This window comes from Ictidomys tridecemlineatus, chromosome 14 (assembly GCF_052094955.1).
Source record: "Ictidomys tridecemlineatus isolate mIctTri1 chromosome 14, mIctTri1.hap1, whole genome shotgun sequence".
Classification (NCBI taxonomy): Eukaryota; Metazoa; Chordata; class Mammalia; order Rodentia; family Sciuridae; genus Ictidomys; species Ictidomys tridecemlineatus.
In genome coordinates this window covers 20,925,098-20,953,003 of record NC_135490.1, presented here as the reverse complement: position 1 = coordinate 20,953,003, position 27,906 = coordinate 20,925,098, and the positions used below count along the sequence as shown (strand labels likewise).

The 27,906-nt window shown below is 38.8% G+C and overlaps 1 protein-coding gene and 1 long non-coding RNA gene across 3 annotated transcripts in view; one reads left to right on the top strand and one right to left on the bottom strand.

Moving 5' to 3' along the window:
* The window catches only part of Palld (palladin, cytoskeletal associated protein), a 219,135-nt gene that overhangs the window by 151,718 nt on the left and 39,511 nt on the right, over positions 1 to 27,906 (bottom strand). The gene's annotated exons all lie outside the window — the stretch shown is intronic.
* LOC120892901 (uncharacterized) overlaps positions 1 to 27,906 on the top strand; it is a 143,133-nt gene that overhangs the window by 89,248 nt on the left and 25,979 nt on the right. For both annotated transcript variants that reach the window (XR_013430261.1, XR_013430264.1), the window contains exon 5: positions 16,343 to 16,445. This is a non-coding gene — a long non-coding RNA (uncharacterized LOC120892901). The remainder of the gene's footprint in view (positions 1 to 16,342; positions 16,446 to 27,906) is intronic.

The window sequence follows — 27,906 nt, the reverse complement described above, 5'->3', positions numbered from 1 at the left end:
CCTCTCTTGCTTCCCAATTTCCCATAATAAATGCACTATTAATATAATTTAGGGTCTTTTCTATCTTCATGAAAAGCTTTGATCACAAGTCTAGGCTGTTCCTCTTTCTCCTTCTCTCTTACTCTCCTCCTCCTCTAAAATCCTCCTCTAAATTTATTTTGTAATTATTTATACTATAAGTCATTAAAAAGTTGAGATATAGAACACAATAATAATCAATATATGTAGGGAATTTTGGAAGATATTGTTGTCATTAAAAACCAGTTCTGAGTCATGAAGGCCATTGATTTACAGTTGGCAGCAAACCTCAGTAAACTAAAACAAAACAAAACAACAACAATCTCCAAAGCACCTAGATGCCAGTGAGATCACCTTCCTGGTAGAGTTACCAGGGATGACTTAGAAGTGTGCAAATAGGTCTATCTTGTGAAAGTAGAAAATAAAAAATATATGAAAAAGGAAACACCATCCTACCTAATCTCACAACACAGAACTATGTGGCTGATTTTTTAAAAAGATATAAATCCCCCCAAATTTTAGTATCCCTGACCCTCAATATACAAGTTGGCTAAGAAAATAATTCCTATTCTAGGAAAAATCACAGCAATATTTGCATTTCCATTAAGAAATTTATGAGCACTGATTAGATTAGTGCAAGGAATGGAAAGAACTCCAGCATGGTACTCCAGATACTGATTTGAAGCTCGAGCCTGACCTTGTGAATTCCTGTGTTTGGCAGGAGCCTTCATATGCTCAGCAGAGCACTGATCCCTCACGGCATTCCAGCCCGATGCCCTGGAGTGGCTCCTCATGCTCTGTGTAATCTTGAGTTGTGTTTAGGAAAAGTAGCTTATTTCCTCTCCTTAGTTCTGTGAAAAGGCCCCGCCTGTCCATGCTACTAATGACTATGAGGCTCCTCCTGTCCTTCTACCCTCTTTTTCTCCAGTATTTTAAGTATGAAAAGCACAACCAAAGATGGAGACTATTTATAAATAACTGTAGGAATGATACAATGTTTATTCAGTCTCTCTTTGCTCTTAGGTGAACATGATACATGTGCGTGCTCATCTTTCCGAGTTGAGTTCAAATTGTACAGTCCTTGCGCTGTGTGGGCTAAGTTGAGAAACTTCAGTGTGGCTAACTTGATATTAACAATGGCTAACTATATGTCAGTTAATAGCTATCAAGGAAAGAGAGGTTTAGAAACATTGAGTATCTTGCCCAACGTCACATAGCCATTATTAATAGAAGATGTCAGGAACGGAACTCCAGGGTACCTCATTCCAAAGCTGCTACCTATGTGATATTGCTCTTCTGCTGTGGAAATTGACATTGAAGAGATTCTAGTGAGTTACACACCTGAAATTAATTAATTGCTTTTAAAATTCAACAAACCTTAATACTAGCTACAACGACATAAATGTGATCTCACTGATGTAATATTGGTTTGCAGAGTTTTTCTTCTGCCAGTTTTCTAATGCTATAGAAAAGATGAACACAGGCAAGGCAGGAATTTTCCATCTAGAGAGAGAAATCATCTACCCACATAAGTAAACCAGAGAAGTACAGTAACACTGTGGACATCAAAAGGGAAGGAAGAACCAGTTACAAGAAGCAGGAAAGCAAATATGGAGAAAGTTGTTTGAGTGTGGCCAGGAAGCATGACCAGGAGGCGAGTCTAGGAGGCCAGGGCATGGAGTGACCAGCTAAGTAGGACAACCTTTTTTTTTTTTTTTTAATTTCCTAATCTCATTGAATTTTTATTATAGTTGGAAGAAAAATCAATCTCTGATTTTGACTTGCTACGTTTGCAGTCAGTTAAAAGATCATTCTTTTCCAAATGTGCTTCATTTTTAAGAAAAGGCCCACGACATAAATTGTGGTTAATTCTGTAAGACAACAACAATAATGATTTGTGCATGTGGTGAACATGCCCTCAGTCACGAGTCACACCCTTGTATAATGCCCTGTCCTGGATTCATTTCTGCCCGATAGACTATGGAAGAGGTGATTGTCACTCTCTTGATTAGGTTGCTCTGAAGGTGAGGTCTCTCCACATTCTAGAGAGACTCCTACTGGCTTGAAAAGGCTTGAGGGAGCAACTGCCACACTGTGAACTGCCTTTGGTGAGGACCGCATGGCAGGAAGCGGAGTGGCCTCTAGGAGCTGACTCTGGAATCCCACTGAAGTATGGGGAAAAAATATCTGCAGCAGAAATAGTTATTCTCATTCTTGCAGTGATAGTCTTTCAAAATGGTGGAATTTCTTTGATGATATTTATAGTATCTCAACCACAAGATGTTAATATTATATCTCTAAAAAGCCCCTAACTAAAAGCTAAAATGTAGCTTGGGGAATTGCTTGGCTTCCATGAGACTAGGGTAATTCTTTGACAAATGAGGGGAACAGACAGGCTGACTGGCAGGCCCTTGTAACTCTGTATCCTGTGGGTTTGTGGAATGGAGTCTTGTGCCTCTTTCTCTACACAGGACTAAATTTCTCTGCATTCCCTACATGTGGTTACTGTATAGCCTGAATTGCTTTGGACAGCTGCAGTTTCAAATGTGAAGTCTCACTGTCCTGTGTGTGCCTAAGTTTTTGATTCTGAAAATATAATTGTTATATATATATATAATTTTCACTGTTAGGAGTAACACTTGCAATTAGGCTTCATATATTGTCTGCCTTTTTGTCCTCTCTTGATTTCTAAAAGCAATAAAAAAACATAGATATTTTATAGGCCAAGATGAGGTGGGGCTCAAATCTGATTTTATTTTAGATCCATGATTTCTTGACTGTAATACAGTTATAATAAAACAAAACTTAATGAACCAATCTGAGGGGCAGAGTCAATATTTCTGAGCACATGCAACAGATACATTTAAAACATGTATGGCATATAATTTTTTAAAATTTAAAGGTGAAAAGTTTCATTCAACCTTTCTCTTTTTTTCCTGAACATAGTCCTTAACCATGACTAAAGTCTTTGGATTGTTTAGATGATATACAAATAGCACAGGTGTTCCTTCCATCCAAACAATTGCTTGAGATTTTGTAAGGAAGATGTATTCAATTTTAAAAATTTACTGCAACTAGGAATGAGAAAGAAATGAAAATAATAAGAACTCTTTTAATGCATTCTTATTATGTTAGAAAAAGTGTTTTGCAAAGGAAACATTATTCAAATAGAAATACAACCATATGGAAACAAAACCTAAAATAAAATTTATAGTATCTATTATATTACCTTGATATACAATATTCTCTTTTCAAGTGCTTTCTTTCTTTCTTTCCTTCCTTCCTTCCTCCCTCCCTCCCTCATACTCTCTTTTTTTCTTCTCTTTTCTCCTTCCCCCATCCCCCATGTTTCTTTCCTTTCTTATTATTTGCCCAGCATCTCATAGTCTACAACTACAGTAAGGTCACCACTGTACGGTCACTAAAATAGTAATGGGGAACCTAATATAGTATTAATGATACATAAAGGTGATTCAAAGGGGCATAGTGAGGGGAGTTTGAACAAGGAGACTTGGGTCTTGAGCACTGGCTTCGATAGTGAGAATGATAATGGTAACCACTATGAAAATGATGAAGATCAATACTTTATATCATTTTCAGGTACTTATTGAGTGCCAGACATTAAGCTAAGTGTCTCATATAAATTTTCTCTAACTATTTCAATGGCCCTTGTGTTCTATTATTATTCTCATTTTATAGATCACAAACTGAAACTTAAAGAGGGGAAGTGGCTTATTCAAGGTCACACTGAACCAAAGAGATAGAGTCAGGATTCAAGCAGATGCTTGACCCCAAAGCACACACCGTCCTCTTCTCACCACTGCTGACCACATCTGCCAAGCCATTAGAGCTCAGTGGTCTCCTCTGGCCTTCTAGAATAATGGAGGGGTTGGACCAGGTAACCTCTGAGATTTCTTTTGACTTAAAAGTTGTATGAATTCTTCGACCCACTGTGGAAAGACCAGGAGACTGGGGTTCTGTTTTCCTCCAATGCCTTGCCTTGGGTCTTTCTGTTCTGTTCTGTATCCTGGAAATGCTATCATGTGTGTGACCTGAAGGTGGTGGAAGCTGAGTAGGCACCCTGTGGATTCCACTTGGTACAGAGAACAAAGAACTGGCCCTAACAGGGATGCTGTAGTCTCCTTGGTCCCAATTCCTAAAGCAGCTGACTTAATACAGTAAAGAGAAGCAAAGGTCAAAGAGCCCCCCCCCCACAAACATTCCTCCACAACTCTCTCTTCCTGGACATGCAGGATTGTCACACTGCAGAATGAGACACCACACTCACCCCAAGGGTAGTCTTCCCTGGGTTGTTTGGAGAGGGATATGCTAATGGTAGGGAAACAGCTAGGATTGAAGTGATCGCCCCAGGGTGCTGAACTCAAAGTTGCAGCTTTTTGGAGGGAGAGGCAATATCTAGCCACACTTGCTTCTGACATCTGTTTTCTCCTCCCCCTCCCTGACTCGGCTTCTCTCAGGGAAAGCAAAGATAGAGAACCCCCGAGGAGCTTCAGACTTATGGCTTTCCTCTGGGATTCCCCTCTAGCTAGAGCAAAGATCTCTCAAACAATGGAAGCAAATTCCCATCTGCTATAGTTTGGAAATTTCTAAATTCCCCTTATTTATGCTATGCAGTACTTGTTTTGGAAAATCGTGGGAGATGTCTGCCGATAGATATATGGAGGTCTCCTGAAGGATGTTTTTGAAAGATTGCAAAACTGAGTCACAGTGAAAGTCAAACTGCAAACAAGCTTTTATTTTTAGGCTCAGCGCCAGACCTGACCAAACAAAACAAGCAGAAAATAAACAAGAACAGTCAAGTTAAAAGGCCCAGTCAGCAACCTCATTCAAACTCTTTTTATCAAAAGCAGAGATTGGGGTGAATATCTATAACCAAAGTCCTACGTTTAACTTGAAGCTACTTGTGTTGGTCTGCTTTTCATCACTGTAACCAAAATTCATCCAGATCAACTTAAAGGAGGGAAAGTTTATTTGGGGAACCTGGTTTCTGAGATCTGTCCATACACAGCTGACTCCTTTGCTCTGGGTCCCAGGTGAAGTGGCACATCATGAGGGAAGGGCCCAGTGGAAGAAATCTGCTCAACTCATAGTGAGGTCAGGAGGCAGAAAGATGGCGGAGGGAATATGTACCTAGCTCCTACAACCATGCCCCATCTGCCTTGCAGTTACTATCCAGTAGTCCATTCAAACTAGGATGAATTTATTATCTCTCTCACAATTCAGTCCTTTCAGCACCTGCATGGACAATAGGTGCTTTGGGGAGACACCTAATTCCCAAACCATAACACTACTTACAGACTTAAAAATCACAGTCCTGCCCCCTTGCTAGGAATTAAATACAATCATAGACTCTCTCATCATACATTGAGTGGGATTTTCAGAAAAGGAATGCTTCCCTGCCCCGACAGGATCACCCAATGATAGGATAGGGAATATCATTAAAATCTTTCACCAGAATCTCCCATGTCCCTACTTTTTAAAAATCATAAATGTAATTGAACTATATCATACATCTGTCTTAAACACTGTGCTAGTTTAGTTAGGGATTTAAAAAAAAGAATGTCTGATACCTTCACAGATATAATATTCCTTCAGAATATGACGGCCTCGTGGTGTAACCTCGTGATGTACTGTCAGGCAGTAGGGGCACAGGCATCAGGTAGAGAGACAGCCCTTAGAGAGTAATTGCATGAAGGTTATAATGGAGGGAGTCCCTGGTGCCAGGGTAGGATGCGGAGGGAAATCTGGTTTACTCTGCCTCCTGGAAGGCAGTGCATGGAGTTTAAACTGAAAGATGGAGAGAAGTTTGAAAAAATGGAGAACCAAGGAGAGAGTAACCCGTGGAAATACCAACAGCCCAGAGAGAGAAGCTGAATCACTGAAAACAGAAAGAAGTGAAATTGTCAAGGTATTATTTAGAGTTGAAAAGAAATCCAAGTACATTGATAGAATTGCTAAAATTGTCTTTTCACTTAGTGCTAAGCAGAAGTGATTTAACTATCGATCAGAAGTGAATGATCAGCACACGTAGGGTTCATACCATGAATTCACACAACTGCAGCTAAATGCAGCCACATCAGGCTCATTTGACCCAAGCAACCTACTAGATATTTTGAAATGCTGAAAACTACCTAGAAACTCCTATTATTGATTTTCTTAAGCCATGGTTGGGAAACACTGTTCTGTTAAATTGATATCTAGATCATCAGAGTGACTTCAAAAAATGACTTCAACCTCGGGTTGGGTGTGCTCAAGGAGTAGGAGCTAAGCATCACACACTCAGCCTGTTATGCAGATGAATCATTTATGAGATATTAAGAGAACCTCTTCATACTATCATAATTACTTTAAATAAACCTGGCTTTAATACAGTTTTCTCTTTTAAGTGCCTGGTTTCAAATACACTTCTTTCTTCTCCAGGAGGAACTGGGCCTCAATATCAAGGCAGAGGTCAGGGAGTTAAAATCACCTTCTTTGAGGTTAAGTAGAAAGCACGTGCTGGGAGCCAGTTGGGCTGGGTAAAGAAGACAGCTTTGTTTTAAGAGACATTGGCTATGGACCGCAAGTTGGATGGAGAGGAAAGAACCACACTTGCTAGGCTAAAGCAGAGAAGCCACCATCTCCATGTTGAAACCCATAAACTCTTCTGAATAGAAATATCGGGTCTGGCATGGTCCACATTGCTTCTTCAGAAACCACTTAGGATCACTAAGTGTGCTGTCGGGCAGTAGGGGCACAGGCAGCAGGTCTGGGAGGTTTTGTCCACATTGGAAACCCAGTAGGCTCTTTCTAGTGAAGCCAAGCCATGTTTTAAGACAGACATTTCCCTTTGAGTCCACTGAGCTTTTGTGAGCTTTGGCAAATGGAAAAATGAAGTCAGCTGTCAGTTAAGTCTAGTTCCCTCCACTGTTCCACCCACCATCATTTTTCTGTTTACTCTCCAAGTTTTGTCCAGTATGAATTTTCTAGGGACACTGAGCCTCATTGAAAGAGACACTCATGTTCCAGGTTTTGCAAGATAAACTGCTCTTTCCCTCTTCTTTCTCTAATGATTCTTATAAAAATAATCTCTCTCTCTCTCACACACACACACACCCACCCACCCCAAATGCAACGAAAGAATCTTTTTCAAAACTTGGATTTCCTTACAAGCTCAAAGCCAGTAATCTCATGTCACAGGGATGAAGACAAGTAAGTTTTCTGAACGGTCACTATTCTCAGCACAACTTCTTCCATTTTTGGTGTCTTGGAAATATGACAGAGGCACCAATGGGATCAGAGCTGTTCACCACCCAAAGCTGAATGTGGCTGTATGGAAATGAGCTACACACAGGAATAGATCGTGAAGCCAATGGGAAAACTTAAAACTAGGGATGAAATTAATCAAGCCCATGTTACACTTAACATTCCTGTCTATTAAATACAGGTCACTTCCTTCAAGATACTATTTTGAGCAAACAAGATTTCTGCAATTCTGCAAGACTGAAGTTAATTAAACAGCATAGCAAAATGGAAAACAGATGTCAGAGGATATTTTAAAAAAAGATTTTAATGACATTCTGCCTGTTTTCTTAAACTGACTTGCAGTTGCTATTGTATCCTGCACATAAGTTCAGGAGTTGATGGAATGGGAGAATTTGTATCAATTTCATATAACTGGCAGTAGAAAAGCTATTCAAAGACAAGTACAGTTAGGGGAGTCTTTCAGATATTTTTTTCTTCTATACAACCTGACTGGCTCTTTTGGCTTAAACTCTTGAACTCTTTTCCATCTTTCAAGAGAATTTCCCCTATCACCAACTCTGACTCTAGTTGTTTTCATTATGGTTCTTTTCAGTAGTCTCATGCTCAGTTATTCTGAAAGCACCTGTTAGGTTTGACTAAGAAACCTAATATCTGTTACTTCTAGCTCAGGAAAAACAGATCACAGCATGATGAAATTTTTGGAGATAAAACTGATAGTAACTCTAATATAGGTACCCATGGTTAGATTTCTAATGTAATTTTTCAAACATCCATGGAACCACAATTCAAAAATACAAAAGTCTCATTAAAAAAAAATCAAAATTTGAGATTAGATTAAAGAGATTAAGCAGTTTCTTTCTTAAAAAATACATTCACATAAGGAAAATGTGAACTCTTTTTTGGAACTCTAAAAGGAATTAATAGAGAATCTTACTATTATTCTTATTCTATTCTGATTATTGTTATTATTATTGGTGATAGTACTAGGAATTGAAACTAGGGGTACTCTTTCTCTAAGCTATATCCCTGGCCATTTTGATTATTATTATTTTTTTCTCAAGGCAGGATCTCTCTCACTAAATCACCGAAACTGACCTCAAATTTATAATCCCCTTGCCTTGGTCTCCCCAGTCCCTGGGATCACAGACATGTATCACCATGCCAGGCTTATAATTTGTCTTTAAAAACATCCTTTAAGATGTTTCCCAGGATTTGAAACCATCTGAAGATGATTGACATGTTTCAAATAGCATTTTCATATGGTTGGCTCTATCTACGCTGAAAGTGGCATGCACTATTTTTTTCAAGTTCCTACTGGCATGGGTAATTAAGAGGAAGCAATGAATTCTCAAAGTGCCTCTTGTTTATATAAGCATTCCCACCCAACTGCTCATCAAAAGTTGTTTTAAAACGGAAACAATTATCTCTTTTAAATCAAGGAAGAGATGATATAAATAAATGCTAAAAGTCTGAAGCTAAAGGATGAGAGCATTTGAATTAGATCAGTGAAACAGTAGATTTGAAACAAAAATCCTCACAGTAGGTGGGGGCATTGATTTGGGGCAACAGCTTGTTTCTGCTGATGCTTTTAAGATGTGTGTGGTGGGGAAGCCCATGGCTAATGCATTAAATGATCAAAATGGCTCATTTCACTGCCTTGATTTTATGCTTGAAAGTCTTCTACACTTTTTTTTTCCTAAGAAAGCTTTATAATATTGAATGAATAATCAATATTCATTCATTTATTTTTTTCAGTGACTAGGATTGAACTCAGAGCCTCACTTGTGCTATGCAACCACTCTATCACTGAGCGATAGCCCCAGTCCAAATATTATACTTTTTTTTTTTTTGTACCAGGGATTGAACTCAGGGGCACTTGACCACTGAGCCACATCCCCAGTCCTATTTTGTATTTTATTTAGAGACAGGGTCTCACTGAGCTGCTTAGCACCTTGCTTTTGCTGAGGCTGGCTTTCCTGTCTCAGCCTCCTGAGCCACTGGAATTATAGGACTGTGCCACCGTACTCAGGCAAATATTATACTTCTTAATGGTGCCATTTGCAACGGCAATATGCTGGTGAAGCAGAAACTCCTACCTAAGATGTTTCTTTGATCTCTGTTAATAACTGCAACCTGCTAAGTCTGCTTCTGTAATCATGCTTGCTTAGAGCTATGGCGAGAACCAGAGCTGCCTGAAGAAAGAGGGAGACATCAAGGTTACTTTCATGAGAAAAATCTTAAAACCCGGAAGTCTGTACTGTATAAAAGATTCTGAGAACAAAGGGCTGTGCTGAGTTTTTGAAGAGGACTCTCTGCTGAGCCCACACAGGTGATGCATAAACCTTGCTCTTCTACATCTCCAGGTGCTGCTTCTCTCTTTCCAGAGCCTTAATTGTCTGTATTTTCCTATATTTTCTGTCATGCTAAGTATTATAAAAACCATAAAAGTAGGGCTGAACACACACACATATATTATATATGTATATAATATATGTGTGAAATTCTTTGTATATGTACGAAATACTATATATGTGAAGTACAACAATGAAAATCAAAACAATTGATTGGCTGTTGGTTATTAGGATAGGTATGAATATGTGAATTTAAGAAGGACTGACACAGGGAGGCAGAAAGATCAGTTTGGATGATGTGAGAACACTTAGAAATTAGATGTCTGGGCTGACGACAGGGTGGTGGCAGTAGGAAAAGTAGAGAGAAAATTTAATTTACAAACAAAATGAGAATCATCAAACACTGGGGATGGTGGATGATACCTGCCACAGTCAGCACGTGCGCGTACTCTGTCTCCCACAGGGGGACCCTCAGGCACCTTCCATCTTTGGGCCCTCTTGTCCCCAGTCCATGACCCAGTATTGTTTTAAGTGGGTGCCTTTTGAGAATGAGATCTTTGCTATCGAAAAAGACTCTTGAAGCATAATTGATTCCAAACCCTGACTAATGACAAGCTTTATGTTCGCTTGTTCGTTCTTTTTTCAAATTAGTTTCTGGCCACAAATCAATGCAAAATGCAAAGTGAAGTGGCCTTGAAAGTTGAGGGGTAGGACAAAGGTATCATGGTTTTAAAATGCAAAGAGTGGTCAGATTCCTTCCATGCTTAGAATTCACCGACCATACTCCTCTAAGCAGGGTTTAGAGCTGAGGAAATGGTGCTGGGAACAGATGAGTTAGGCAGCTGCTGCTGTCTGGTCAGTGGGCTATGCATGTTTTACTCAGCCTGAAACCACGGCCCCACATCCCAGAAAGCTGCCCTGTCCTTGGTTTTTGTAGTGAGATTAGTTAAAAGACCAGTGAGGTCTGCTCTTTGGAGAGTCAGGGTTCTGGGCTGACTTATCCTTTCTTGTACTTGGTCTTCAACTGTTCATGACTAACAAAGAGTCACCCACAGCACAGGGACAAAGAATTCTACCAGACTGTTTGCAAAATTAAACCTATATGGACAGATCCACAAATCTCTCACCATGTAGATCACACCAAGGAATGAAGAAAAGAAGGTTGGGGAAGAAAGCAAAGTGGTGTGCTGTTGCTTTACTGCAAAGCACCTTGTTAAGAATATTGGTTTAGGACCAAAAAAAAAAAAAAATTGGCAAGTGCCAATTTGTGTGTCATCCATTAAGTGAGCATGCTGTACATAGAGAACGTCTTTCCCAAACTCCTCATTACTAACAGGGCCAATAATTTTCTTCTAATGTGCTTTAATCTTGGAAGTGTGTTTTCCTTAGTTTCTCACTCTACAGATGTCTTCTCCATCTGGCACTCAAGAATATTGTTACTTGCATATAATTTTACTTAAAAAAATTTAAAAATCTGGCCCCAAACATGTGTTACGGCAAGACTCTTTGAGGGATCTTAGCCATCTGAGCATTTAGTTAATTTGCTTCCATTCCATTCTTTTGAGGACTATTGATGAGCGTGTCCGATGATGTTTTTAGACTTATTCATTTTGTAGAGCAGATCTAGTGTGGCTGTTTACAGTAGAAGGGAACCAAAATTGATGTTTTGTTCTGTGTGCATGGAATTTTATACAGCATATATGGCCATTAGTTTATGTTTCCACTGTGCTCCAGGTACCCAAAGCTGTCTTTTGGAAGCACGAGGTCCCAGAACACACATTTCCCAGAACACAGACCCCTTCCCTCCGTTGTGTACAATCTGATGAAGCTCCTTGCTTCCTGTCCTCCAAGGCGCGACGCTTCGTGTTAACAGCCGCCCCTCCCCGGCTGCCATGTCTCCCCATGGCCTGCTTCCCTCTCCCTGTCTCTTCATCACAGTTGTCAGCACATTTCTGACACTGAGGTCATGTAGTTGGAAACACAAACTTGAGGGCCGATCTCTGTGAATGTTCTCCAACATGTTGCGGCAGATGCTGTTCCACTGTTTGTCAGCTCCCTCTCCGCCATCCTGCTCCACCCAAGGTCAATCCTGATTTTTTTTCAGATAAAATAAGACAAAGATCCTTTGCATATAGGGCCTCCTGCAAGTCCAGGAGTGAGTAATGACCCGTCGCTGCCAGTCATGGTGATTCCACTCCTCTTGCCAGAAATTCACTTTCCCAACCTTTCTTGAAACTAAAACTTATCCTGAGACACTGCTGTGATCGATGACCTTATGGTCTTCCACAAAGGACTTTTTCAGAATCAAACAAACAGAACTTCATGAAACTTATTGCTTCTGTCCCTTCTCCTTGCTCTGGAGACTGCTGTGAGGACTTGGTGTTTGAGCAGCTGCAGCTACTTTATAACCATGAAGGAAAGGCAAGAAGACCCCAAGTGCCCCTGATGTGTCTTAGCTACTGAACCAAGCCCAGGTTGCCAGTTCATATAAACTCCATGTCTGTGATATTTGCCTAAGTTTGCTTACATGGCGAAAATAAGATGTACTGATTAATTATTAATGCTAACATTCTGTGCTCATAAAATAAGGCAATTTTTTAAGAAAGGAGAAATCAAAGCAAAAGTGAAGCAACAACTCATCAAGCTAAAGACGTGGTCTGAGCAGATTTTCCATTGCAGAGCTCATTCCACTGATACCACATCAGTGGGGAGTTTCCTGGTCTTTCTCTGCTGTTTCCTTCTGGTGAAGTTTGGGTTAAACCTGCGGAATGTTAGTGAAATGCCCAGCTATCAGTAGGAGTAGTTCTACTTTTCACAGAGTGGTCATAAAAGTAAATTGCGAATGTGGGAGGTGGAGGAAGAGGGAAGGAGAAAGTCAGAGTCAAAAAAAAAAATGGTGCAAGTAATCCCTTTTCCAGAAGAGACACTTCTGGCAACCATCAGGGACCAAGACCCAAAGCGGAAACTTTCTGTTCCCACCCCTCTCCCTCCATGACAGCCCCCAAAGAAGTTTCCACCAACATGACTGTTGACTGTGGATACAATGAGGCAGTCCACAAGAAGCACGCAGAATCCACAGTGCTGGAGGCAAGGAAGGAAGAGAACTTTGAAAGTTAGAGAAAAAGGGATTTTAAAGTATGGATGGCCTTTTGCTGCTGCCTCCCATCTCTCTCTTCCTGGCAGCCTGCCTCAGGTATAGCATAATAGAGATGGATTGGTTAGAGGGAAAAGAGAGGGCCTCAGTGTAATAACTGCATATATTCTGATTGCATTATAATACGTGGTTAATATGAGTAAGAGTGAGGTCTTCTTTTTTTATAGCTGTTCTCACAGGAAAATAGGTGACCTACTCTAAACAGTCGGCCCAGGGTAGCTGCAGGGTCCTCCTAGGAGCCAACCAATCACAGATGGAAATATGTGGGAGAAAACTTGACTTTTCTTGTCATTATTCCCTAAACCAATACAGCATAATAGCCATTGCTCACAATAGGTATTATGAGAAATCTAAAGACAATTTAAGGTATACAGGAAGTCAGGTGTAGGTTATAAGCAGATACTATGCTGTGCTCCATAAGGAATTTGGGCATCTGTATGTTTTGGATCCCAGGGGGTCCTAGAATAATTCTCCATAGACACCCGGGGACAACCTACCCACCCCCCACTTCCTTCTCACCAGCAGCCTGGATAGGAATATTGTCTGAGGGACATACTAAGTGGAGCCAATGGAGAGAGGGCCAAGCCCCCAAAGAAGGGGTGGTGGAGCCAGGCAGTAAGGGGAGGGGACAGAAGGCCTAGAAGCTGTGGGGTGCATGGTTTGTCTGTTACCGGGAAAAGCACATAAACTCATTTGATGTAGGTTTGCAACTCAGTGGCTACGCTCATTATGTAAAAGACAGACACTCTTTAGGGGCATTAATATTATGTTGCAAGAACTCTTCTGGGGATAATAGGTTCCATCTCTTCTTGTTTAAGAAAACTGACTCTGAACTAAATTATGTAGAAAGACATTTCCGACCATTTCTATCCTCGTTACACTATTATGGTTAACCTTTCTCTCTATAGTTAACCTTCCTTATCTTCTCATCTATTCTTTTAAATTTTGATGCTTAAATGAATAGTGTTAGTTTTTGTTTTCTAATACTTTGGGTTTTCTGGAAAGTTCATTCTGTATGGGATATTGCACTCCTTGAGGCTGATTTTTTCAAAACCTTTACAGTTGCTTATCCATAGTAAAGCCTAAGGAAGATTCAAGATAGAGATGAAAATAAATGAGAAAATGGCTCTCTTGAGCTCACAGGAGCTAAAATCAGAAATATATTTGAACTAGAAAAAAAATGGCAATCTCAGGGAATGTGCAATCTCAGGCTGCACTATCCCTCTACCATAACCCTATCCCAAACCTTTTTTAAACAAAAAGCAATGCAGGAGACATACAGATTGTGCCCCGACACTCTGTGTGGATGTTTGGCTGAAGTTGTCAAGCTACTGATTAGCTTTGTGTAGGCAGGATGTGCAGTCGGTTCTCTCCAGTTATTGAACAGAGATAACTTTCTAAGCTACAAAAGAATCAAACCCCAGGATTCATGCCATCATTTCATAATTAACCTTAAAATAGTAAAATTTTTTTAAAGAAATAAAGGAGTTGCAATATTTAACACTGACCTTACAAATTAAAATCTGAATTTAAATCCTAGGTATACATTTTTAAAATGTTCCCAGAGCCCATGATTTTATAATTATAGCCTCAAGTTTCTAGTTCATATGTTTTATGTGCCCAAGATTGAATTTTTCTTTGTAAGAATAAGGGATATCACTGTAAGTTTTTCAACCTATTTCACACTGTGGAGCTCCTAGTTCCTTGATAATGCTTTAGCTAGTACTTTTGAATATGTGAAGTAGTTTAAATGGCTGAATAATGAGTTGTAAAGAATACACTCTCAGATTATATACAAATAAACCTCTATCATATATATTTTAATGTTCTGATGAATCATATTGTAAATCAGTTTAACATTCTGATTTGCCTTGGGATAGTCTTGATTAAGAAAATGAATTACTTTAAGTGTGGAAAAGGAAGAATTACACTTTGATGCCATTTTTTTGGAACTATTCTTAAATGCCTATACATATGTTCTGGCTTTAAAGAAATTGGTGCTTATTTTTACCTTTTTCAACATTTCCAATAAGCCCTGCAATTTTTTTCAAAAACGGCTCCTGGATACTTTTCTTGTCAATTTAGGTATTGTAGGCTTGCCCCAAACAATATAGATTAATTTGCTTTTCTGTTTATAGTGATTCAAGCCTTCTCTAGATTATAGATAGATTTTTTTTTTAAAGTTTCTTACTACTTATCACTGACCTACTTTTTAAAAATAAGCCCATCGATTACCTGGTTATAGGTGAGGAAAAAGGGAAAGTAGGAACTTCAAGATAATTGACAAGAAAAATGTCAGAAGTTATTTGGAAACTCTTTGTCTATCATGCATATTACGTGGAATATATATGATATGATTCTGTGGGAAAGGAATTTAATGCCAGGGACTTTGATGGAACATTTAGATGTTTTATTTTGTACCGTTCTTTGTCACAGGAGAAGATGTAATGAATTTGGAAGCATCTCCCTAATGACAATGTGGTTGGTTGGTAAAACAAAACACTTGAAAAGCTCTAGCATTTCAAAGCAGAAAGCATAACAATAAGTATTAATTTCTAGCCTTTAGCCATCAGCGTGTAACATGTCTCACAAAATGCTCTTTCTACTGGTCAGTTAACTGTTTTCTACGTGGCTTCACATCAAAACTTGCACAAGAGAACAAGTTGTCTATCAACCTCTTGTAACCCACCATCCGTAGCCTGGCCCTAACAAGTCCCACATTTCTCATTATTAGTTCAGTAGAGTTTGTATGTGTAACTTCCAGGAACCCTTAGGGTGATTTGAATGAAAACAAAAACTTTTACTAATTAGTCTGACTTTCTATTAGTATGTTTTTCCTCCACCACTTTTTTTAAGGTCATGGTAGAAAAATAAGCATACCATAGGAAGAACTCACTGGTAGTTTTTTGCTAGTTTTCAAAGTTGCTTATTTCAGAAACATTCGATATGTGTGGTCAAGTAACAAAGGACTCATTGTTAACATTCTCTTAATAGTAACAAAAGCAATATAACGGTCCTGTGGCACGATCTGTACTAGCACATTATTCAGTGTGACCTATAAAACAGGTACGACCGTGACTCCCTTTTACTGACAAAGAACCTGTGTCATACATGTGGCAGTGATTAGCTTATGCCCTAGATTGGGTGAAGATTCTGTCTCGGTTCTATACTGCTTTTTTGGGCTTGAAAGAATCTTATTGAAAAATAAACTCTGAAGTCATAAACTGACAACTATTTAAACATGGTGAATGGAATGGACGTGCTTATTTTCATTCCTTCCTTAATAACTGAAAAACAAATTCATTATAATTAAAAGGGAATGAATGAGCTGTCACTGACTGAGCAGAAGAAAAAAGTGGAAGCTCAAGTGAGTACACGGGTGAAGCAAACAAGGAGGCTAATTTGAGCAACAGCAAATTCGATCTTGGATTCCTCTGAAGGTGGAAGAGAGGGGTGGGGCTGAAGGCAAGACTGGTTGGGGGTTTGTGGGAAGAGGGTCAGCTCCATTCCTCATCCCCTGTAGCTCATCAACCATTCCTCCTTTTCTACCCAGGAGCCAAGCTTACTTTCTGGAGATGGAGAGCCAGAATGTGGGCAGACACAGGAACACAAGGCACAGCAGAATGAAGGGGATTGAGAAGAGGCTGAAAAGTAGGGTAAAGAATTAAATGAATGTATCCATGTGCTACAGATGAAAGGCAGACCCTTCTCCTAATTAGCCTTTAAATGATGTCTGTCAAGCTCCCCACTGGCATTTGGGTTCCCTGCCCATTCTGGGGTAAACCCAAACAGGCATAGGGTTTCCAGTCCACTTTGGTGCCAAAGGTCATGAGATGCTTATGGAAAGCCTTGAACATGAAATGTAGTTCAAATAAACTACCGGGGAAAAGGAAATCTAAGAAATAAACACAATGCAGACAAAACGGTGGAGGAAGAAACACTGAGCCAAAGGACCACCATGACAGTAGCCATTGTCCTAGAAAAAAAAATGAATGATTAAAATCCATAATGAGATAAAAGAACACTACTATATTGCATCCACAAAACAAAACAGGATGCCATAAAAATTTAGAAACTGAGAAAGAAGTCTTAGAATTAAAAATGTGAGCAGAAATAGCATGCACAGCAGGTTTAGAAGACAAAGGTGAAGAGATCTACAGAAACTATAACACAAATAGGCAAGAAAGGAAAAATTTTGGATTATCCATTTAGGTTTTTTTTTTTTTTTTTTTTGGATCTGGGGATTGAATTCAAGGGCACTCAACCACTGAGCCACACTCTGAGCCCTATTTTGTATTTTATTTAGAGACAGGGTTTCACGGAGTTGCTTATTGCCTTGCTTTTTGCTGAAGCTGGCTTTGAACTTGTGATTATCCTATCTCAGCCTCCCGAGCTGCTGGGATTACAGGCATGTGTCATCGCGCATGGCCATTTGGAAGTTTTAATGTCACAATATACAAATTTCAAAAAGAACAGGGGAAAAGTGTAGAGAAAATTGAAAAATAATAATAGAAAATTTACATAATGTATACATATGAGAGTTTCCAGATGGAAAGGGCAGACTAAATATCTTCTAACAGTTTCTGAAAAAAATGATATATCATTATGAAATTTCATAGCACTGGAGAAGATTCTACATATTTCAAGAATGAAAAAAAAAGTAGGTCATAAACAAAGGATCAGAAACTAGATTGGCACTAAACTTTCTACAGTAACACTAAAAACTTGAACTAAAGTAATTCCTTCAAAATTCTTCAGAAAAACTTATAATTCCAAATCCAGGCAAACTGTCAATTCAATGTGAGGATAGACAAATACATTTTTCAGATGAGTACGGTATCATAGTTTAGAAATGAAGTGTCCACCATGTGTTACAGACTTGGTCCCAAATGCAGCAATGTTCAGTGGTGGAGCTTTTGGAAAGTGGTTGGATCCTGAGGGCTCTAACCTCATCAGTGGACTAATCTGTTGATGGATTCATCAGTGGATGGCATTATTGTCAGCTGGGCCTAGTTGGAGGAAATGGGTAACTGGGAGAGTGCCCTAAAAGGGTATAGCTTGTCCCCAGCCCCTTTCTTGTTCTTTCTCTGCTGCCTGGCATCTTTCTTCCACCACATCCTTTCACCATGATGTTTCTGCCTTGGAGCCAAAGAACCAGGTACTGAATCTAAAACTTTGAGTCAAAATAAATCTTTCCTCCTTTAAGTTGATTTTCTTAGATATTTTGTGTCACAGTGATGACAGAAAGCTAATGCATAGGGTATGGAAACTCAATGTGCTCTGCATCTTTGTTACTGATATACATGCTTCTGGGAAATGGGAGAATAAATTTAAAAGTGAAATATATGGCATTTAGGAATCAGAAGAACCTGGATAGGATGAAGGTAAAATGTACACCCAGGATGATGTCAAAGGGAAGTCCTAGGAGAACATTAAGCCTAGAGAGCAGTCAGTTGGTCAATAGGGACTGGATGATGGGGAAATCCCAGAAGGGAGTTCTCCTGAATCTAAGGGACAGTACTTTAGGAACAGGAAAATGTCATGGGAAAAAAAAATGTTTAAGAAGATGCTCAGAGCTGCCTTGTGGTCCCAATGAGAACAGATAGGGATAAAGATAGTTGAGTGTTTAAAAAAAAAAAGAGAAAAAAGCTATGAACAGTACTGGAAAAATAAGACTGACTGACTGAATAAATAAGAATGATTTTCAAAACATCTCAATAATTTATACTGGATCACTCATATTTGTACAAAGTCTTTTGGTGATCTAAGCAATTCTCTTTTTTTGCCACATCAATGTGAAACATGCCTAGGTTATATAAGTAGTAGCAATGAGTTTCTGAAGTCAAAAATTGTCCACAAATGTCTGCATACTTGGGTCTCAGTGAATCACGGCAACAGCTGCTTCTGTCGAAAACCACTACTCGCCTTTGTCAGGAGAGAGACTTTGTGGTTTTTCAAGTTCCATGAGAATATTCTGCTCCAGTTTTAAACACTGTACTGATGTCTATGCTACAATCAACATGAACATAGAGATAAGCGCATTTTGTTCTCCTAGAAGGAGAGCTATTGGCATTAGTAAATTGGGTGTGAAAATAGATCATGGGGGAACTTTGATATGAGAAGGAAAATAGACCTCTTTGATTGAGAATTTGTATCTGATTGCTCATACGAATGTAGTATGTATAATGTAGTCAGCAAGAGGTATGTGGTTATTTTACTCTACCTTATCATCCTCATTTTGGAGGGTATAATTCCCTGATAGGGACCTGGGAGTAGAAGATGAATTCAAAATTTTAATTTACCCTAGATGGGTAATTAGATATCCACAAAGGGCAATTTTTGATCACTGTTCAGAGGTCAAGGTGTTAAGAAAATGGCATCTAACTCTGGCTAACCTCCTTCCTGGCCTTAAGACACAAGACTAAGGCCTTGCAGGATGATCGCCCCAAAACACTCCAGCCTGGAGAATGTCTTTGATTCCTCCTAGTTGGCATGAACCTTTCCTAGCTCCTCAGTCCATCCAAAACCAGCTCCCCTTGTTTGGGGGTTGAGGTGGATCCAGATTGAGGTCTGCATATTGTCATCCTGTATTTCATCTATTCCAAGATACTCCGGTATGAGAAGAAAGCGTGTCAGATAGAGCGTCAGATCCTAAGCAAACATGTAGCAGGCACTCACAATGTCACATTGTGAGGCATGTAATTATCCATATTCAATGTATTTCTAAACTCCTCTAGGAAAAACCCTAGAGTCAAATTCAGCTGATGTTATCGATGGTTCTGACTATAAAACCCAAGAAAACTTAGACTTTGAAATATGCATTTCTTCACCCCCTTTCACGTACACTTTTGGAATATAATTCTAATTTACTTGCACCATTTATCACGAGAGTATAAAATAGAACTTCATCTTAGAAAGGCAGCTTTTGGTAATGCAAAGTCAGAAAATACAAATTTTTCTCTACCTGATTCCATGAAGAAAATAGGGGCAATGGTCTCTAGTATAAACCATCTTTCTTAGTGACAGTACCTCCGGGATCCATTAATTGCTGTTAGAAACCTATCTGCCAATTTCTGGTAAAAATAAAAAATTCTCTACTGTATTTCTCTCCAGCTGTTTAGTATCAGAAGGTCTTCATCAATAGTAATAACCAAATATAATTCTGTTTTTTTTCAAAGATAGGATAATTAGGCCAAGTATGAAGTGAAATTTTGCCATTCTTCTTGAATGCTTCATCATGAATAATCCTCTTCTACATGTGTAAATTGCTTTATGATAGAATAAAAATAAATGTGAACATTGCACATTTGACTTGGAGGATTCCCTTTGAAGAAAGCAGTAGTTACAAAGAAAAGAAAGGCACCAGACATGCAAACACAGTCATCTGGAGCAAGAATTTACCCCCAAGGCTAAAACTGTTTGAAAGTCCAAGCTCCAAACTCTATTCTAGAAATTACACACAACAAAAAACATTTTTACTTTTTTATGGCCTTGTATTCAAGCTACCTTTTATGGCTTTTTTTTTTTGTGCTGCACACATTATTGAGCATAATGATACATCCCTGAAACCAGATGGCTTATGAACTATTTCAACAAAGAGAGAAACAAGGACAAGAAAATATTTGTGGTCTTTCCAGAAATCTTTCACAACCTTCACATTTAATGCCAATTACTAGGATAGAAGCAAGTTTTAAATCGTAGCTGAGGCATATAATTACCCATATTCAATGTATTTCTAAACTCCTCTGAGCAACAGGAATACCAGATAGCTGCACCTACTTTGACATATATAGGGAAGTAAAAATATTTAGATAGTCTGTCAATCATTCAGCTGTTTTACTTTACTAGCTTCATATCAGGAGGCTCACAGCTGGAATCCCTCAAATGCTACCTATTATGGATGCACACATTGTTATATTTAAATAACAAAATGGACCTGGAGAACTCTTGGAAGATACAGCCTGGAGCACAGCAAAGACTTTTTTTCCAGGTTTTTAGAGTTGAGATGGGGTAAAGTAGTAAGCTTTAGCAAGACACCATGAGAATGTAGATAAAGAAATGAAAGGAATGTACTCATTTACAGAACCCCTTTCTTTGATCATCATCAAAAACCTTTATGGTACTCATGCATCCTCACAATGGCCTTGATAAGGGGAGTCTACCAGGGAACTGCCACACCCTCAGGTCAGAAGGCTTGAACTGTATTCTAACAGCAGAGCTTGAGGTCCTGATTACAATGAATTTATAGTTTCCTTTTGGACAATGAAGCCAATATGTGTGCTCAAATTTAAATACAATTTATTCATGAAAATCAGTACACTTTATCAAATTAGTTTAATACATGTATTGTTCTTAAAATCGAAGGAAAGAATATAAATTCCCTGCCACATATAGAAAAAAAGTTTTAAATGATATTAATTCCCGTGTTATCCCAAAGGTCTGTGTAATCATACGTTATGTCAAGTAAGGAAACAGTCATTCTTAGGTTTGTTGAGAAAATGAACTGTCTGCTATTACACATGTAGCAGAAACCAACTAAAATAAACCTCCCCATTACTAACGTTCTCACCACTAGGTGATATATTCATTTGAATGAAAAACTTACACACTCACAGAAAAAATAAATCAATGGCAAAAAATTGGCAACCTAATATATTTCAGTCTGTAGGAGACAGAAATAAATTCTCAAGCAGTAAAAGTTGTAGACATGGAGTGAAATTCAATGAATATGAATTAGGGAGTTATTTGCTGAAAATAATCATTTAAAAATATCCAAATACAGGAACTAGTTTTCTTCCATGAAAACATAGTTTCTAGATCCCTTCCATTGCTTATGGAACTCCTTGACTGATCCTAATGTATCTCTGCTTCCTCAAACATTTTTTTTTATTGTTGTTGTTGTTGGAGATGCTTTGTCTTAATGGAAATCTGGCCTTCCGCAGTGATGTTACTAACCTAGTCATGATCTTCCCTAAGCAGGAAGGTTCTGCAGGCTCCATGTTCCCCAAAGGTACTCTCAGAACAGCTCTGCCAGCATCACTTCAGCTTTGGCTCCTCTTCTGAGGTCTCTGTGCTCCACCTATAATCGCTCTCTTCCCTCCTGTCAGCAACCTTGGTCATTTCCTCACTTTTCTCAATGACTTTACTATTTAGCATTTGGTTTTCTGCCATCACCTTTGGCCACCATCCAGGTTAATGTTCCTTCTAACCTCTCGACTTCTTGGTTCCTTGACCGCTTCCTCTACTCCTGTGACCTTAACTTCCACTTGAACTCTCCACTCAAGCAGAGATACTGTAAATTCTTTTATCACTTGGAAGGAGTTTCTCTTAAGCTTTTGAACCTTCAGAATTGTCTCTTTTGATCATAACTACGATTCTCTTTTCTATCTTCCATTTTCACACTCCCTTTGGTTATTTTCATCCTTAGTGCAACTTCCATTTTTTTGACCTTTTCCATTTATTTTTTGGTCCTGTCTTTTCCTTTTGAGCCCTGAATTGGCTTCATTTACTTAAAAAAATTTTTTTAAAAAATTTTTTTCTGATCCTATACATTGCTTGGATGATGTTTTCTTTTCCTTTTTTTTTTTTGAATATTTTTTAGTTGTCAATGGACTCTTATTTTATTTTTTATTTATATGTGGTGCTGAGGATCGAACCCAGTGCCTCAAACATGCTAGGCAAGTGCTCTACCACTGAGCCACCACCGCAGCCCCAGAGAATCAAATAAATATAAAAGCAATTGGGGCTGGGTTGGTGGCTCAGTGGTAGAGTGCTCGCCTAGCATGCATGAGGCACTGGGTTCAATCCTCAGCACCACATAATTGTAAAATAAAGATATTGTGTCCACCTAAAACTGAAAAGATAAATTAAAAATAAATAAATAAATATAAAAGCATCCCTATTGTGCTAGGATGCCAATCACTCATGTCATGTGCTGTGTGCTGTTGAGGACTGAAGTCAAGTCACTAGGAGATATTCACTGAATTCAATACAGACTTTCACTCTGTAATTTCAAATGAGTTCTCCCTACACACATCCCATTGTTTTTCATAGTTCTCCTCAGGCAGTTTTTATCTTTATAATTCCACAATTGCCACAGCCATTCTTCCAGATGTCTTGGTTGCATCCTCTCCTGGCAATATTTAAATTTGAATTTGAATTTTTCCTTCATATCTTTTCTCCTTGACCACTGTTTCTCAGAGAAAAGTTTTCATCTTACTTCCTGTGGGAAGCTTCAGATGGATGATACATTAAATACGGGTCTTTAAAATAATGGGTTTATGTTTTGTTTTTAAAATAAAAAAATAGGGACAAGGGAAGTAGCTTAGTGGCAGAGCACCTGCTTAGCATGTGTAAGATGGGTTTGATCTGCAGCACACACACACACATACACACACACACAAACACATAGATGAACTCTAGATAGGGCAAAGGGGTGGGAGGGGAAGTAAGGGGGCATGGGGATAGGAATGAGATGAACATCATTATCCAAAGTACATGTATGAAGACACGGATGGTGTGAATATATTTTGTATACAACCAGAGATGTGAAAAATTGTGCTCTATATGTGTAATATGAATTGTAATGCATCCCACTGTCGTATATAACAAAGTAGAATAAAAAAAAATTTTAAAAAAAGCAAAGGAAATTTTCTTTAGGGAGGTGATCATTGTTTGAAGAAAGTGTTTTCAGAGGAACAAGGTCATTTTGGAAGATAGGACCTTTTCTGGGGAGGGCTTTCTAGAATGGGCTCCAAAAACGCATATGGAGCCAGGCACAGTGGCACATGCCTGTAATCCCAGCAGCTTGAGAGGCTGAGGCAGGAGGATCACAAGTTCAAAGCCAACTTCAGCAATTTAGTGAGGTACCAAGCAACAAACTCGGTGAGACCCTGTCTTTAAATAAAATAGAGAAATAGGGCTGGGGATGTGGCTCAGTGGTCGAGTGCCCCTGAGTTCAATTCTCGGTACTGCAAAAGAGAAAAACAAAACAACCCCCCCCAAAAAAAAAACAAATGAAAAATGCATATGGACTCCTGAAATCATTGGCTTTAGAAAAGAGGGACTCCAAGAGGGAAGATGGGAGCATTCAGTGCCAGAATGTTCTGCTTCCAAGTGTGCTCAACACTGAGCTTAGCAGGAATCATCAGTGATGGAATAAAGTAAGTTGAAGTTTAAGGGAGGAAGGAGGATGGAAGAGAGAAGATAGTGCAAATAGACATTGTTGTTAGAAAGTTAAAAATAATTAATAGAAACATATGATCTGTTCCAAATGCCCCCTCTCAAAAATCCACTGATAACATGTTGGGGTATTTCCATCTAATAGATAATAAACATGTTAGTTGGTTAAATTGTACTATTTATTTTTTCATAAAATTGATATTAAGCTGCTATTTTTTTTTTTGCTTTGTAGCTGGTGTTTTCTACCTAACACTATATTGTTAATATCCTGACATCAATTTCACAACATTATCTCTGAGAACATTATTCATATGTGGCTCCATCTTATCTCTGAGTTGAGCTACACCCGTCTTTAAAAATAAAATGTCCCTATCCAGGAAGGCCTACTTTCTTCAACTTACTTTGTAATTAGCAAAGGAGCTCCATATACATTTAGGCAAGATGACAGGAAAACATGGAAAACATATTGCATTATCATGTATTCTTTCATGTAAAGTACCAATTACTTGAGACACACATATTGTAATTCTTCTGGATGGTTGAGCGCCGCTTCACTCATAGATAAGGAATCTCCAAATACTTCCCAGTATATATTATGTACCAAATAAGACTCCTAGACATAAAAATAAGGCTTCAGCCTTATTCTGGAAATGTAATTCAACATTACATTTCCAAGTGACTAGCAGAGCAAAGTAGTATTATCCTAATACCTAAGAATGTGACACTGTGTCAAAGCCAATGTTTACATGAAAAAAAAAATCATGAGGAAGAATACATGAAAATGTTATTTCTTAGTTAAGTTTCATACTTCAGGAAGTTCCTTGAATGGACTTTCCATTCCAGGCAGGTTTTTTTTCCCAAAGTCATCCAACACCAGCACTGTTCCTGTAAAGTCCCTGTCACGATGTATTTATGAAGAGTCCATATCTGCATAGCCAAGTACCGCAAACCGAGGACAACGGTCATGCCTACATTCCTTAGTTATCATCTTCCAATGTGTTGGGTGAGTGTGTGCGTGTGACTTTGTAATAACAAATTGAAAAGATTAGCTTCTGCTTTATTTTTCCCATAATATGAGTTCGAGGCTTGGTGCCTCGCTAAATTGCTGAAGCTGGCTTTGAACTTACGATCCTCCTGCCTCAGCCTCCCAAAATGCTGGGATTACAGGTATGGGTCCCTGTGCCCAGCTCCATATGCATACTTTGCACTCTTGCTATTAGTAAATTGTTCTGTTATTTGACAAGACTGCAGATAATGAAAATCACCTAATCAGAAATGGAAGCTGGTACACATTAAATCTTCAAAATCAGAAGCAGAATGGTTTATCTACTAAACATTAAGTTGGAAAGAGAATATATTTGGATTACACTGAAAATCTAATTTGGAGATCGCCCATTGTTCTATTAGTAAGTCTGTGTAAAGTTAAAAGACGGATAGGATTTCATGTGGATTTGTGTGTATTTGCATGCTCTTGCCAAAATGATCATGGAGACCACCAGATTATAGATTATTCAAAGGTGATGCTCTTATTTCTGTCATCTTGTGTCCTTGCCACCTAGCATTACCCAAAACTTGGCAGATGCTCAATAATAGAGAAGGGAAACTGTGCTGGATTTTACATATATTTATGTACATTTAAGGAACTGCTCACCATTGCTTGGTGGTTACATTTCTTTTGTTACATATTTTGCCCCTCCCTATCATCCACTGTTTTGCTTGCCTTCTCTTTGCCTTTCATGTCTTGTCTTGTTTTTAAATCTACCAGGTAAAGCTTAAGGCAAGAATGGGATCTAGGAAACCATTTGTATTCTAAGGTCAAGCAGTGACAGTGAGATCTTGAACCCTAACTCGTGGAGGTTAAAGGATGGAAAAACGTTCAAGTTTCTAAATTACGATGCCCGAGCCACGCTGGAGCTTGTGCTGCAGTCCAACATAAACAGGACAGGAAGGGAGTTGCACAGGAGCTCTCAGCCCTTCATCAAAAGTCTGGCATCGACAGGGGGGTGTTAACATGTCAAGTACACACACCTTGAAATAGCAGTTTCAGATTGTGCTGGGGCCTACTGATGTTGCAAGCCGGTAGTAGGCAGTGACAATGTCCTGGTCCTTTCAAGAGTCTCCTTTTCTCCATCATGTTAAAGCAAGATGTTAATCCAATGAGAACATAGGACAAATGAGGAAAAGTGGGAGGGTTCCCAAATTAAGTAAGTTGGATAAACTTTTCTAATGTAATTCTCTCCCCTGGGATTCTTACTGCATTCTTCGTATTCATTCACAAGATAAATGATGTCAGTTGGAAAAGTATTGTAAAGAGGAAAAACTCTGAAATTGGTGGGGTCTGAAAATAGAAGCCCTGGGCATATCTAGGTAAAATGTCAATCAGGACAAATGAGGCTGCATCACCTTTGAATAATCTGCTCAGGGGCTGTCTGCCTCTTGTTGGTCTGTTCTTGCTTCATCACTCAAAAAACATTTTTGAACATTGACTCTGCATCAGGCCCTGCTCCAGGACCTGGTGAAAGATTAGTGAAGAAAGACAGTGACTATCCCTACTCTCAAAAAGCTTACATTATAATACTGAAGGGAAATCTATGCACACACCCCAAAGCAAGGAAATCACTACCAGAAATAATTAGGTGCCATGGGGTGATTACAATTTACTGAAGAGTGGCTGGTGGCTGCTTTAGACTGGGTGGTCAGGGAAAGGAGTGACATAAATATGAGACTTGAAAGACAAGAAGGAACCAGCCCTTAGAAGCAGAACATTCCAGGGAGTAAAACATTCCAGGCAAAGGAACGATTTGTACTTGAATTTGTGTCCAGGGGTATGGGGAACCCCAAGAAACTTCCAAATATAGAAAACCTGGCACAGTGAAGTCACTGATAGAGTGATACAGGCTGCTATTTCCTTCTCTTCTCTCTCTCAAACACACCATCTCTTATTCCTACACATGCAGCGAAGGGACATTTCTCTGATTGTATCCAGTGCTTATTATGAAGATGTAGCTTCCCTTTGTCAGCCTGCAGTTGTACTAAGTGGCACCAAAATCCCTGATAGCTTAGTTTGAATGGGTTTTATAAGATATGCACCTCTATTGAGACAAGATTTGGAGAAATAATTTGGTGTCTATGGGTGAAAGTGGGTATAAGAAGAGAGAAGCAAAGGCAGTAAAATGCAATGATTTTGGAAAGACTGATTTAAGCTGAAATCATTTTGCCTTTTTGTGATCGGAAATAAGAGCATTTTTTTTTAAGAGACTTGGGGAAGAGCAAAAAGAAGCTATTTGGTTTTGCATAAAGGAAAAAAAAATGAAACCACTTCATCATCATTCTCCCAGTCAAAAGGGCATGAACTTTTATGACTGTGTTCATATTTCTGGCACTAGTAATGGCAAACAAGTATCATTTTATCTGTCGACCTCTCTTGCTTCTGGGTGCAAGAATTTTATTTCAGACTTCAGTCTCACTTTAAAAAATTTTCTTTTTTTTTTTTTTTTTAGTTGTTGATGGATCTTAAATTTATTTATATGTGGTGCTGAGAATCGAACCCAGTGCCTCACACACGCTGGGCAAGCGCTCTACCACTGAGCTACAACCCCAACCCTCGGTCTCACTTTTGATTTCTCATTTTGCTTCTTCTAAAGGTTTAGATTCTAACCAATTCCCACAAGACAACAAGAACATAAAAAAAAAAAAAAAGAAATGAATGGGGTTTGAGAACAGCATTTTGTCATTTGTGTATTATTTGGTTTTACTTAGGAGGTGAACTCATGGGAAAACATGACATTTTCCTCTGTTTTGCAAATCACCTACTAAATCTGACATTTGCCATTTTCCCAGAAGGGCTTATTCCTAGGAATTCCAACTTATCCATGCCTTCCAAGGACTGTTTTTTTTTTTTTTTTTTTTTTTTTGCGGGGTGATGGGGATGGTGGT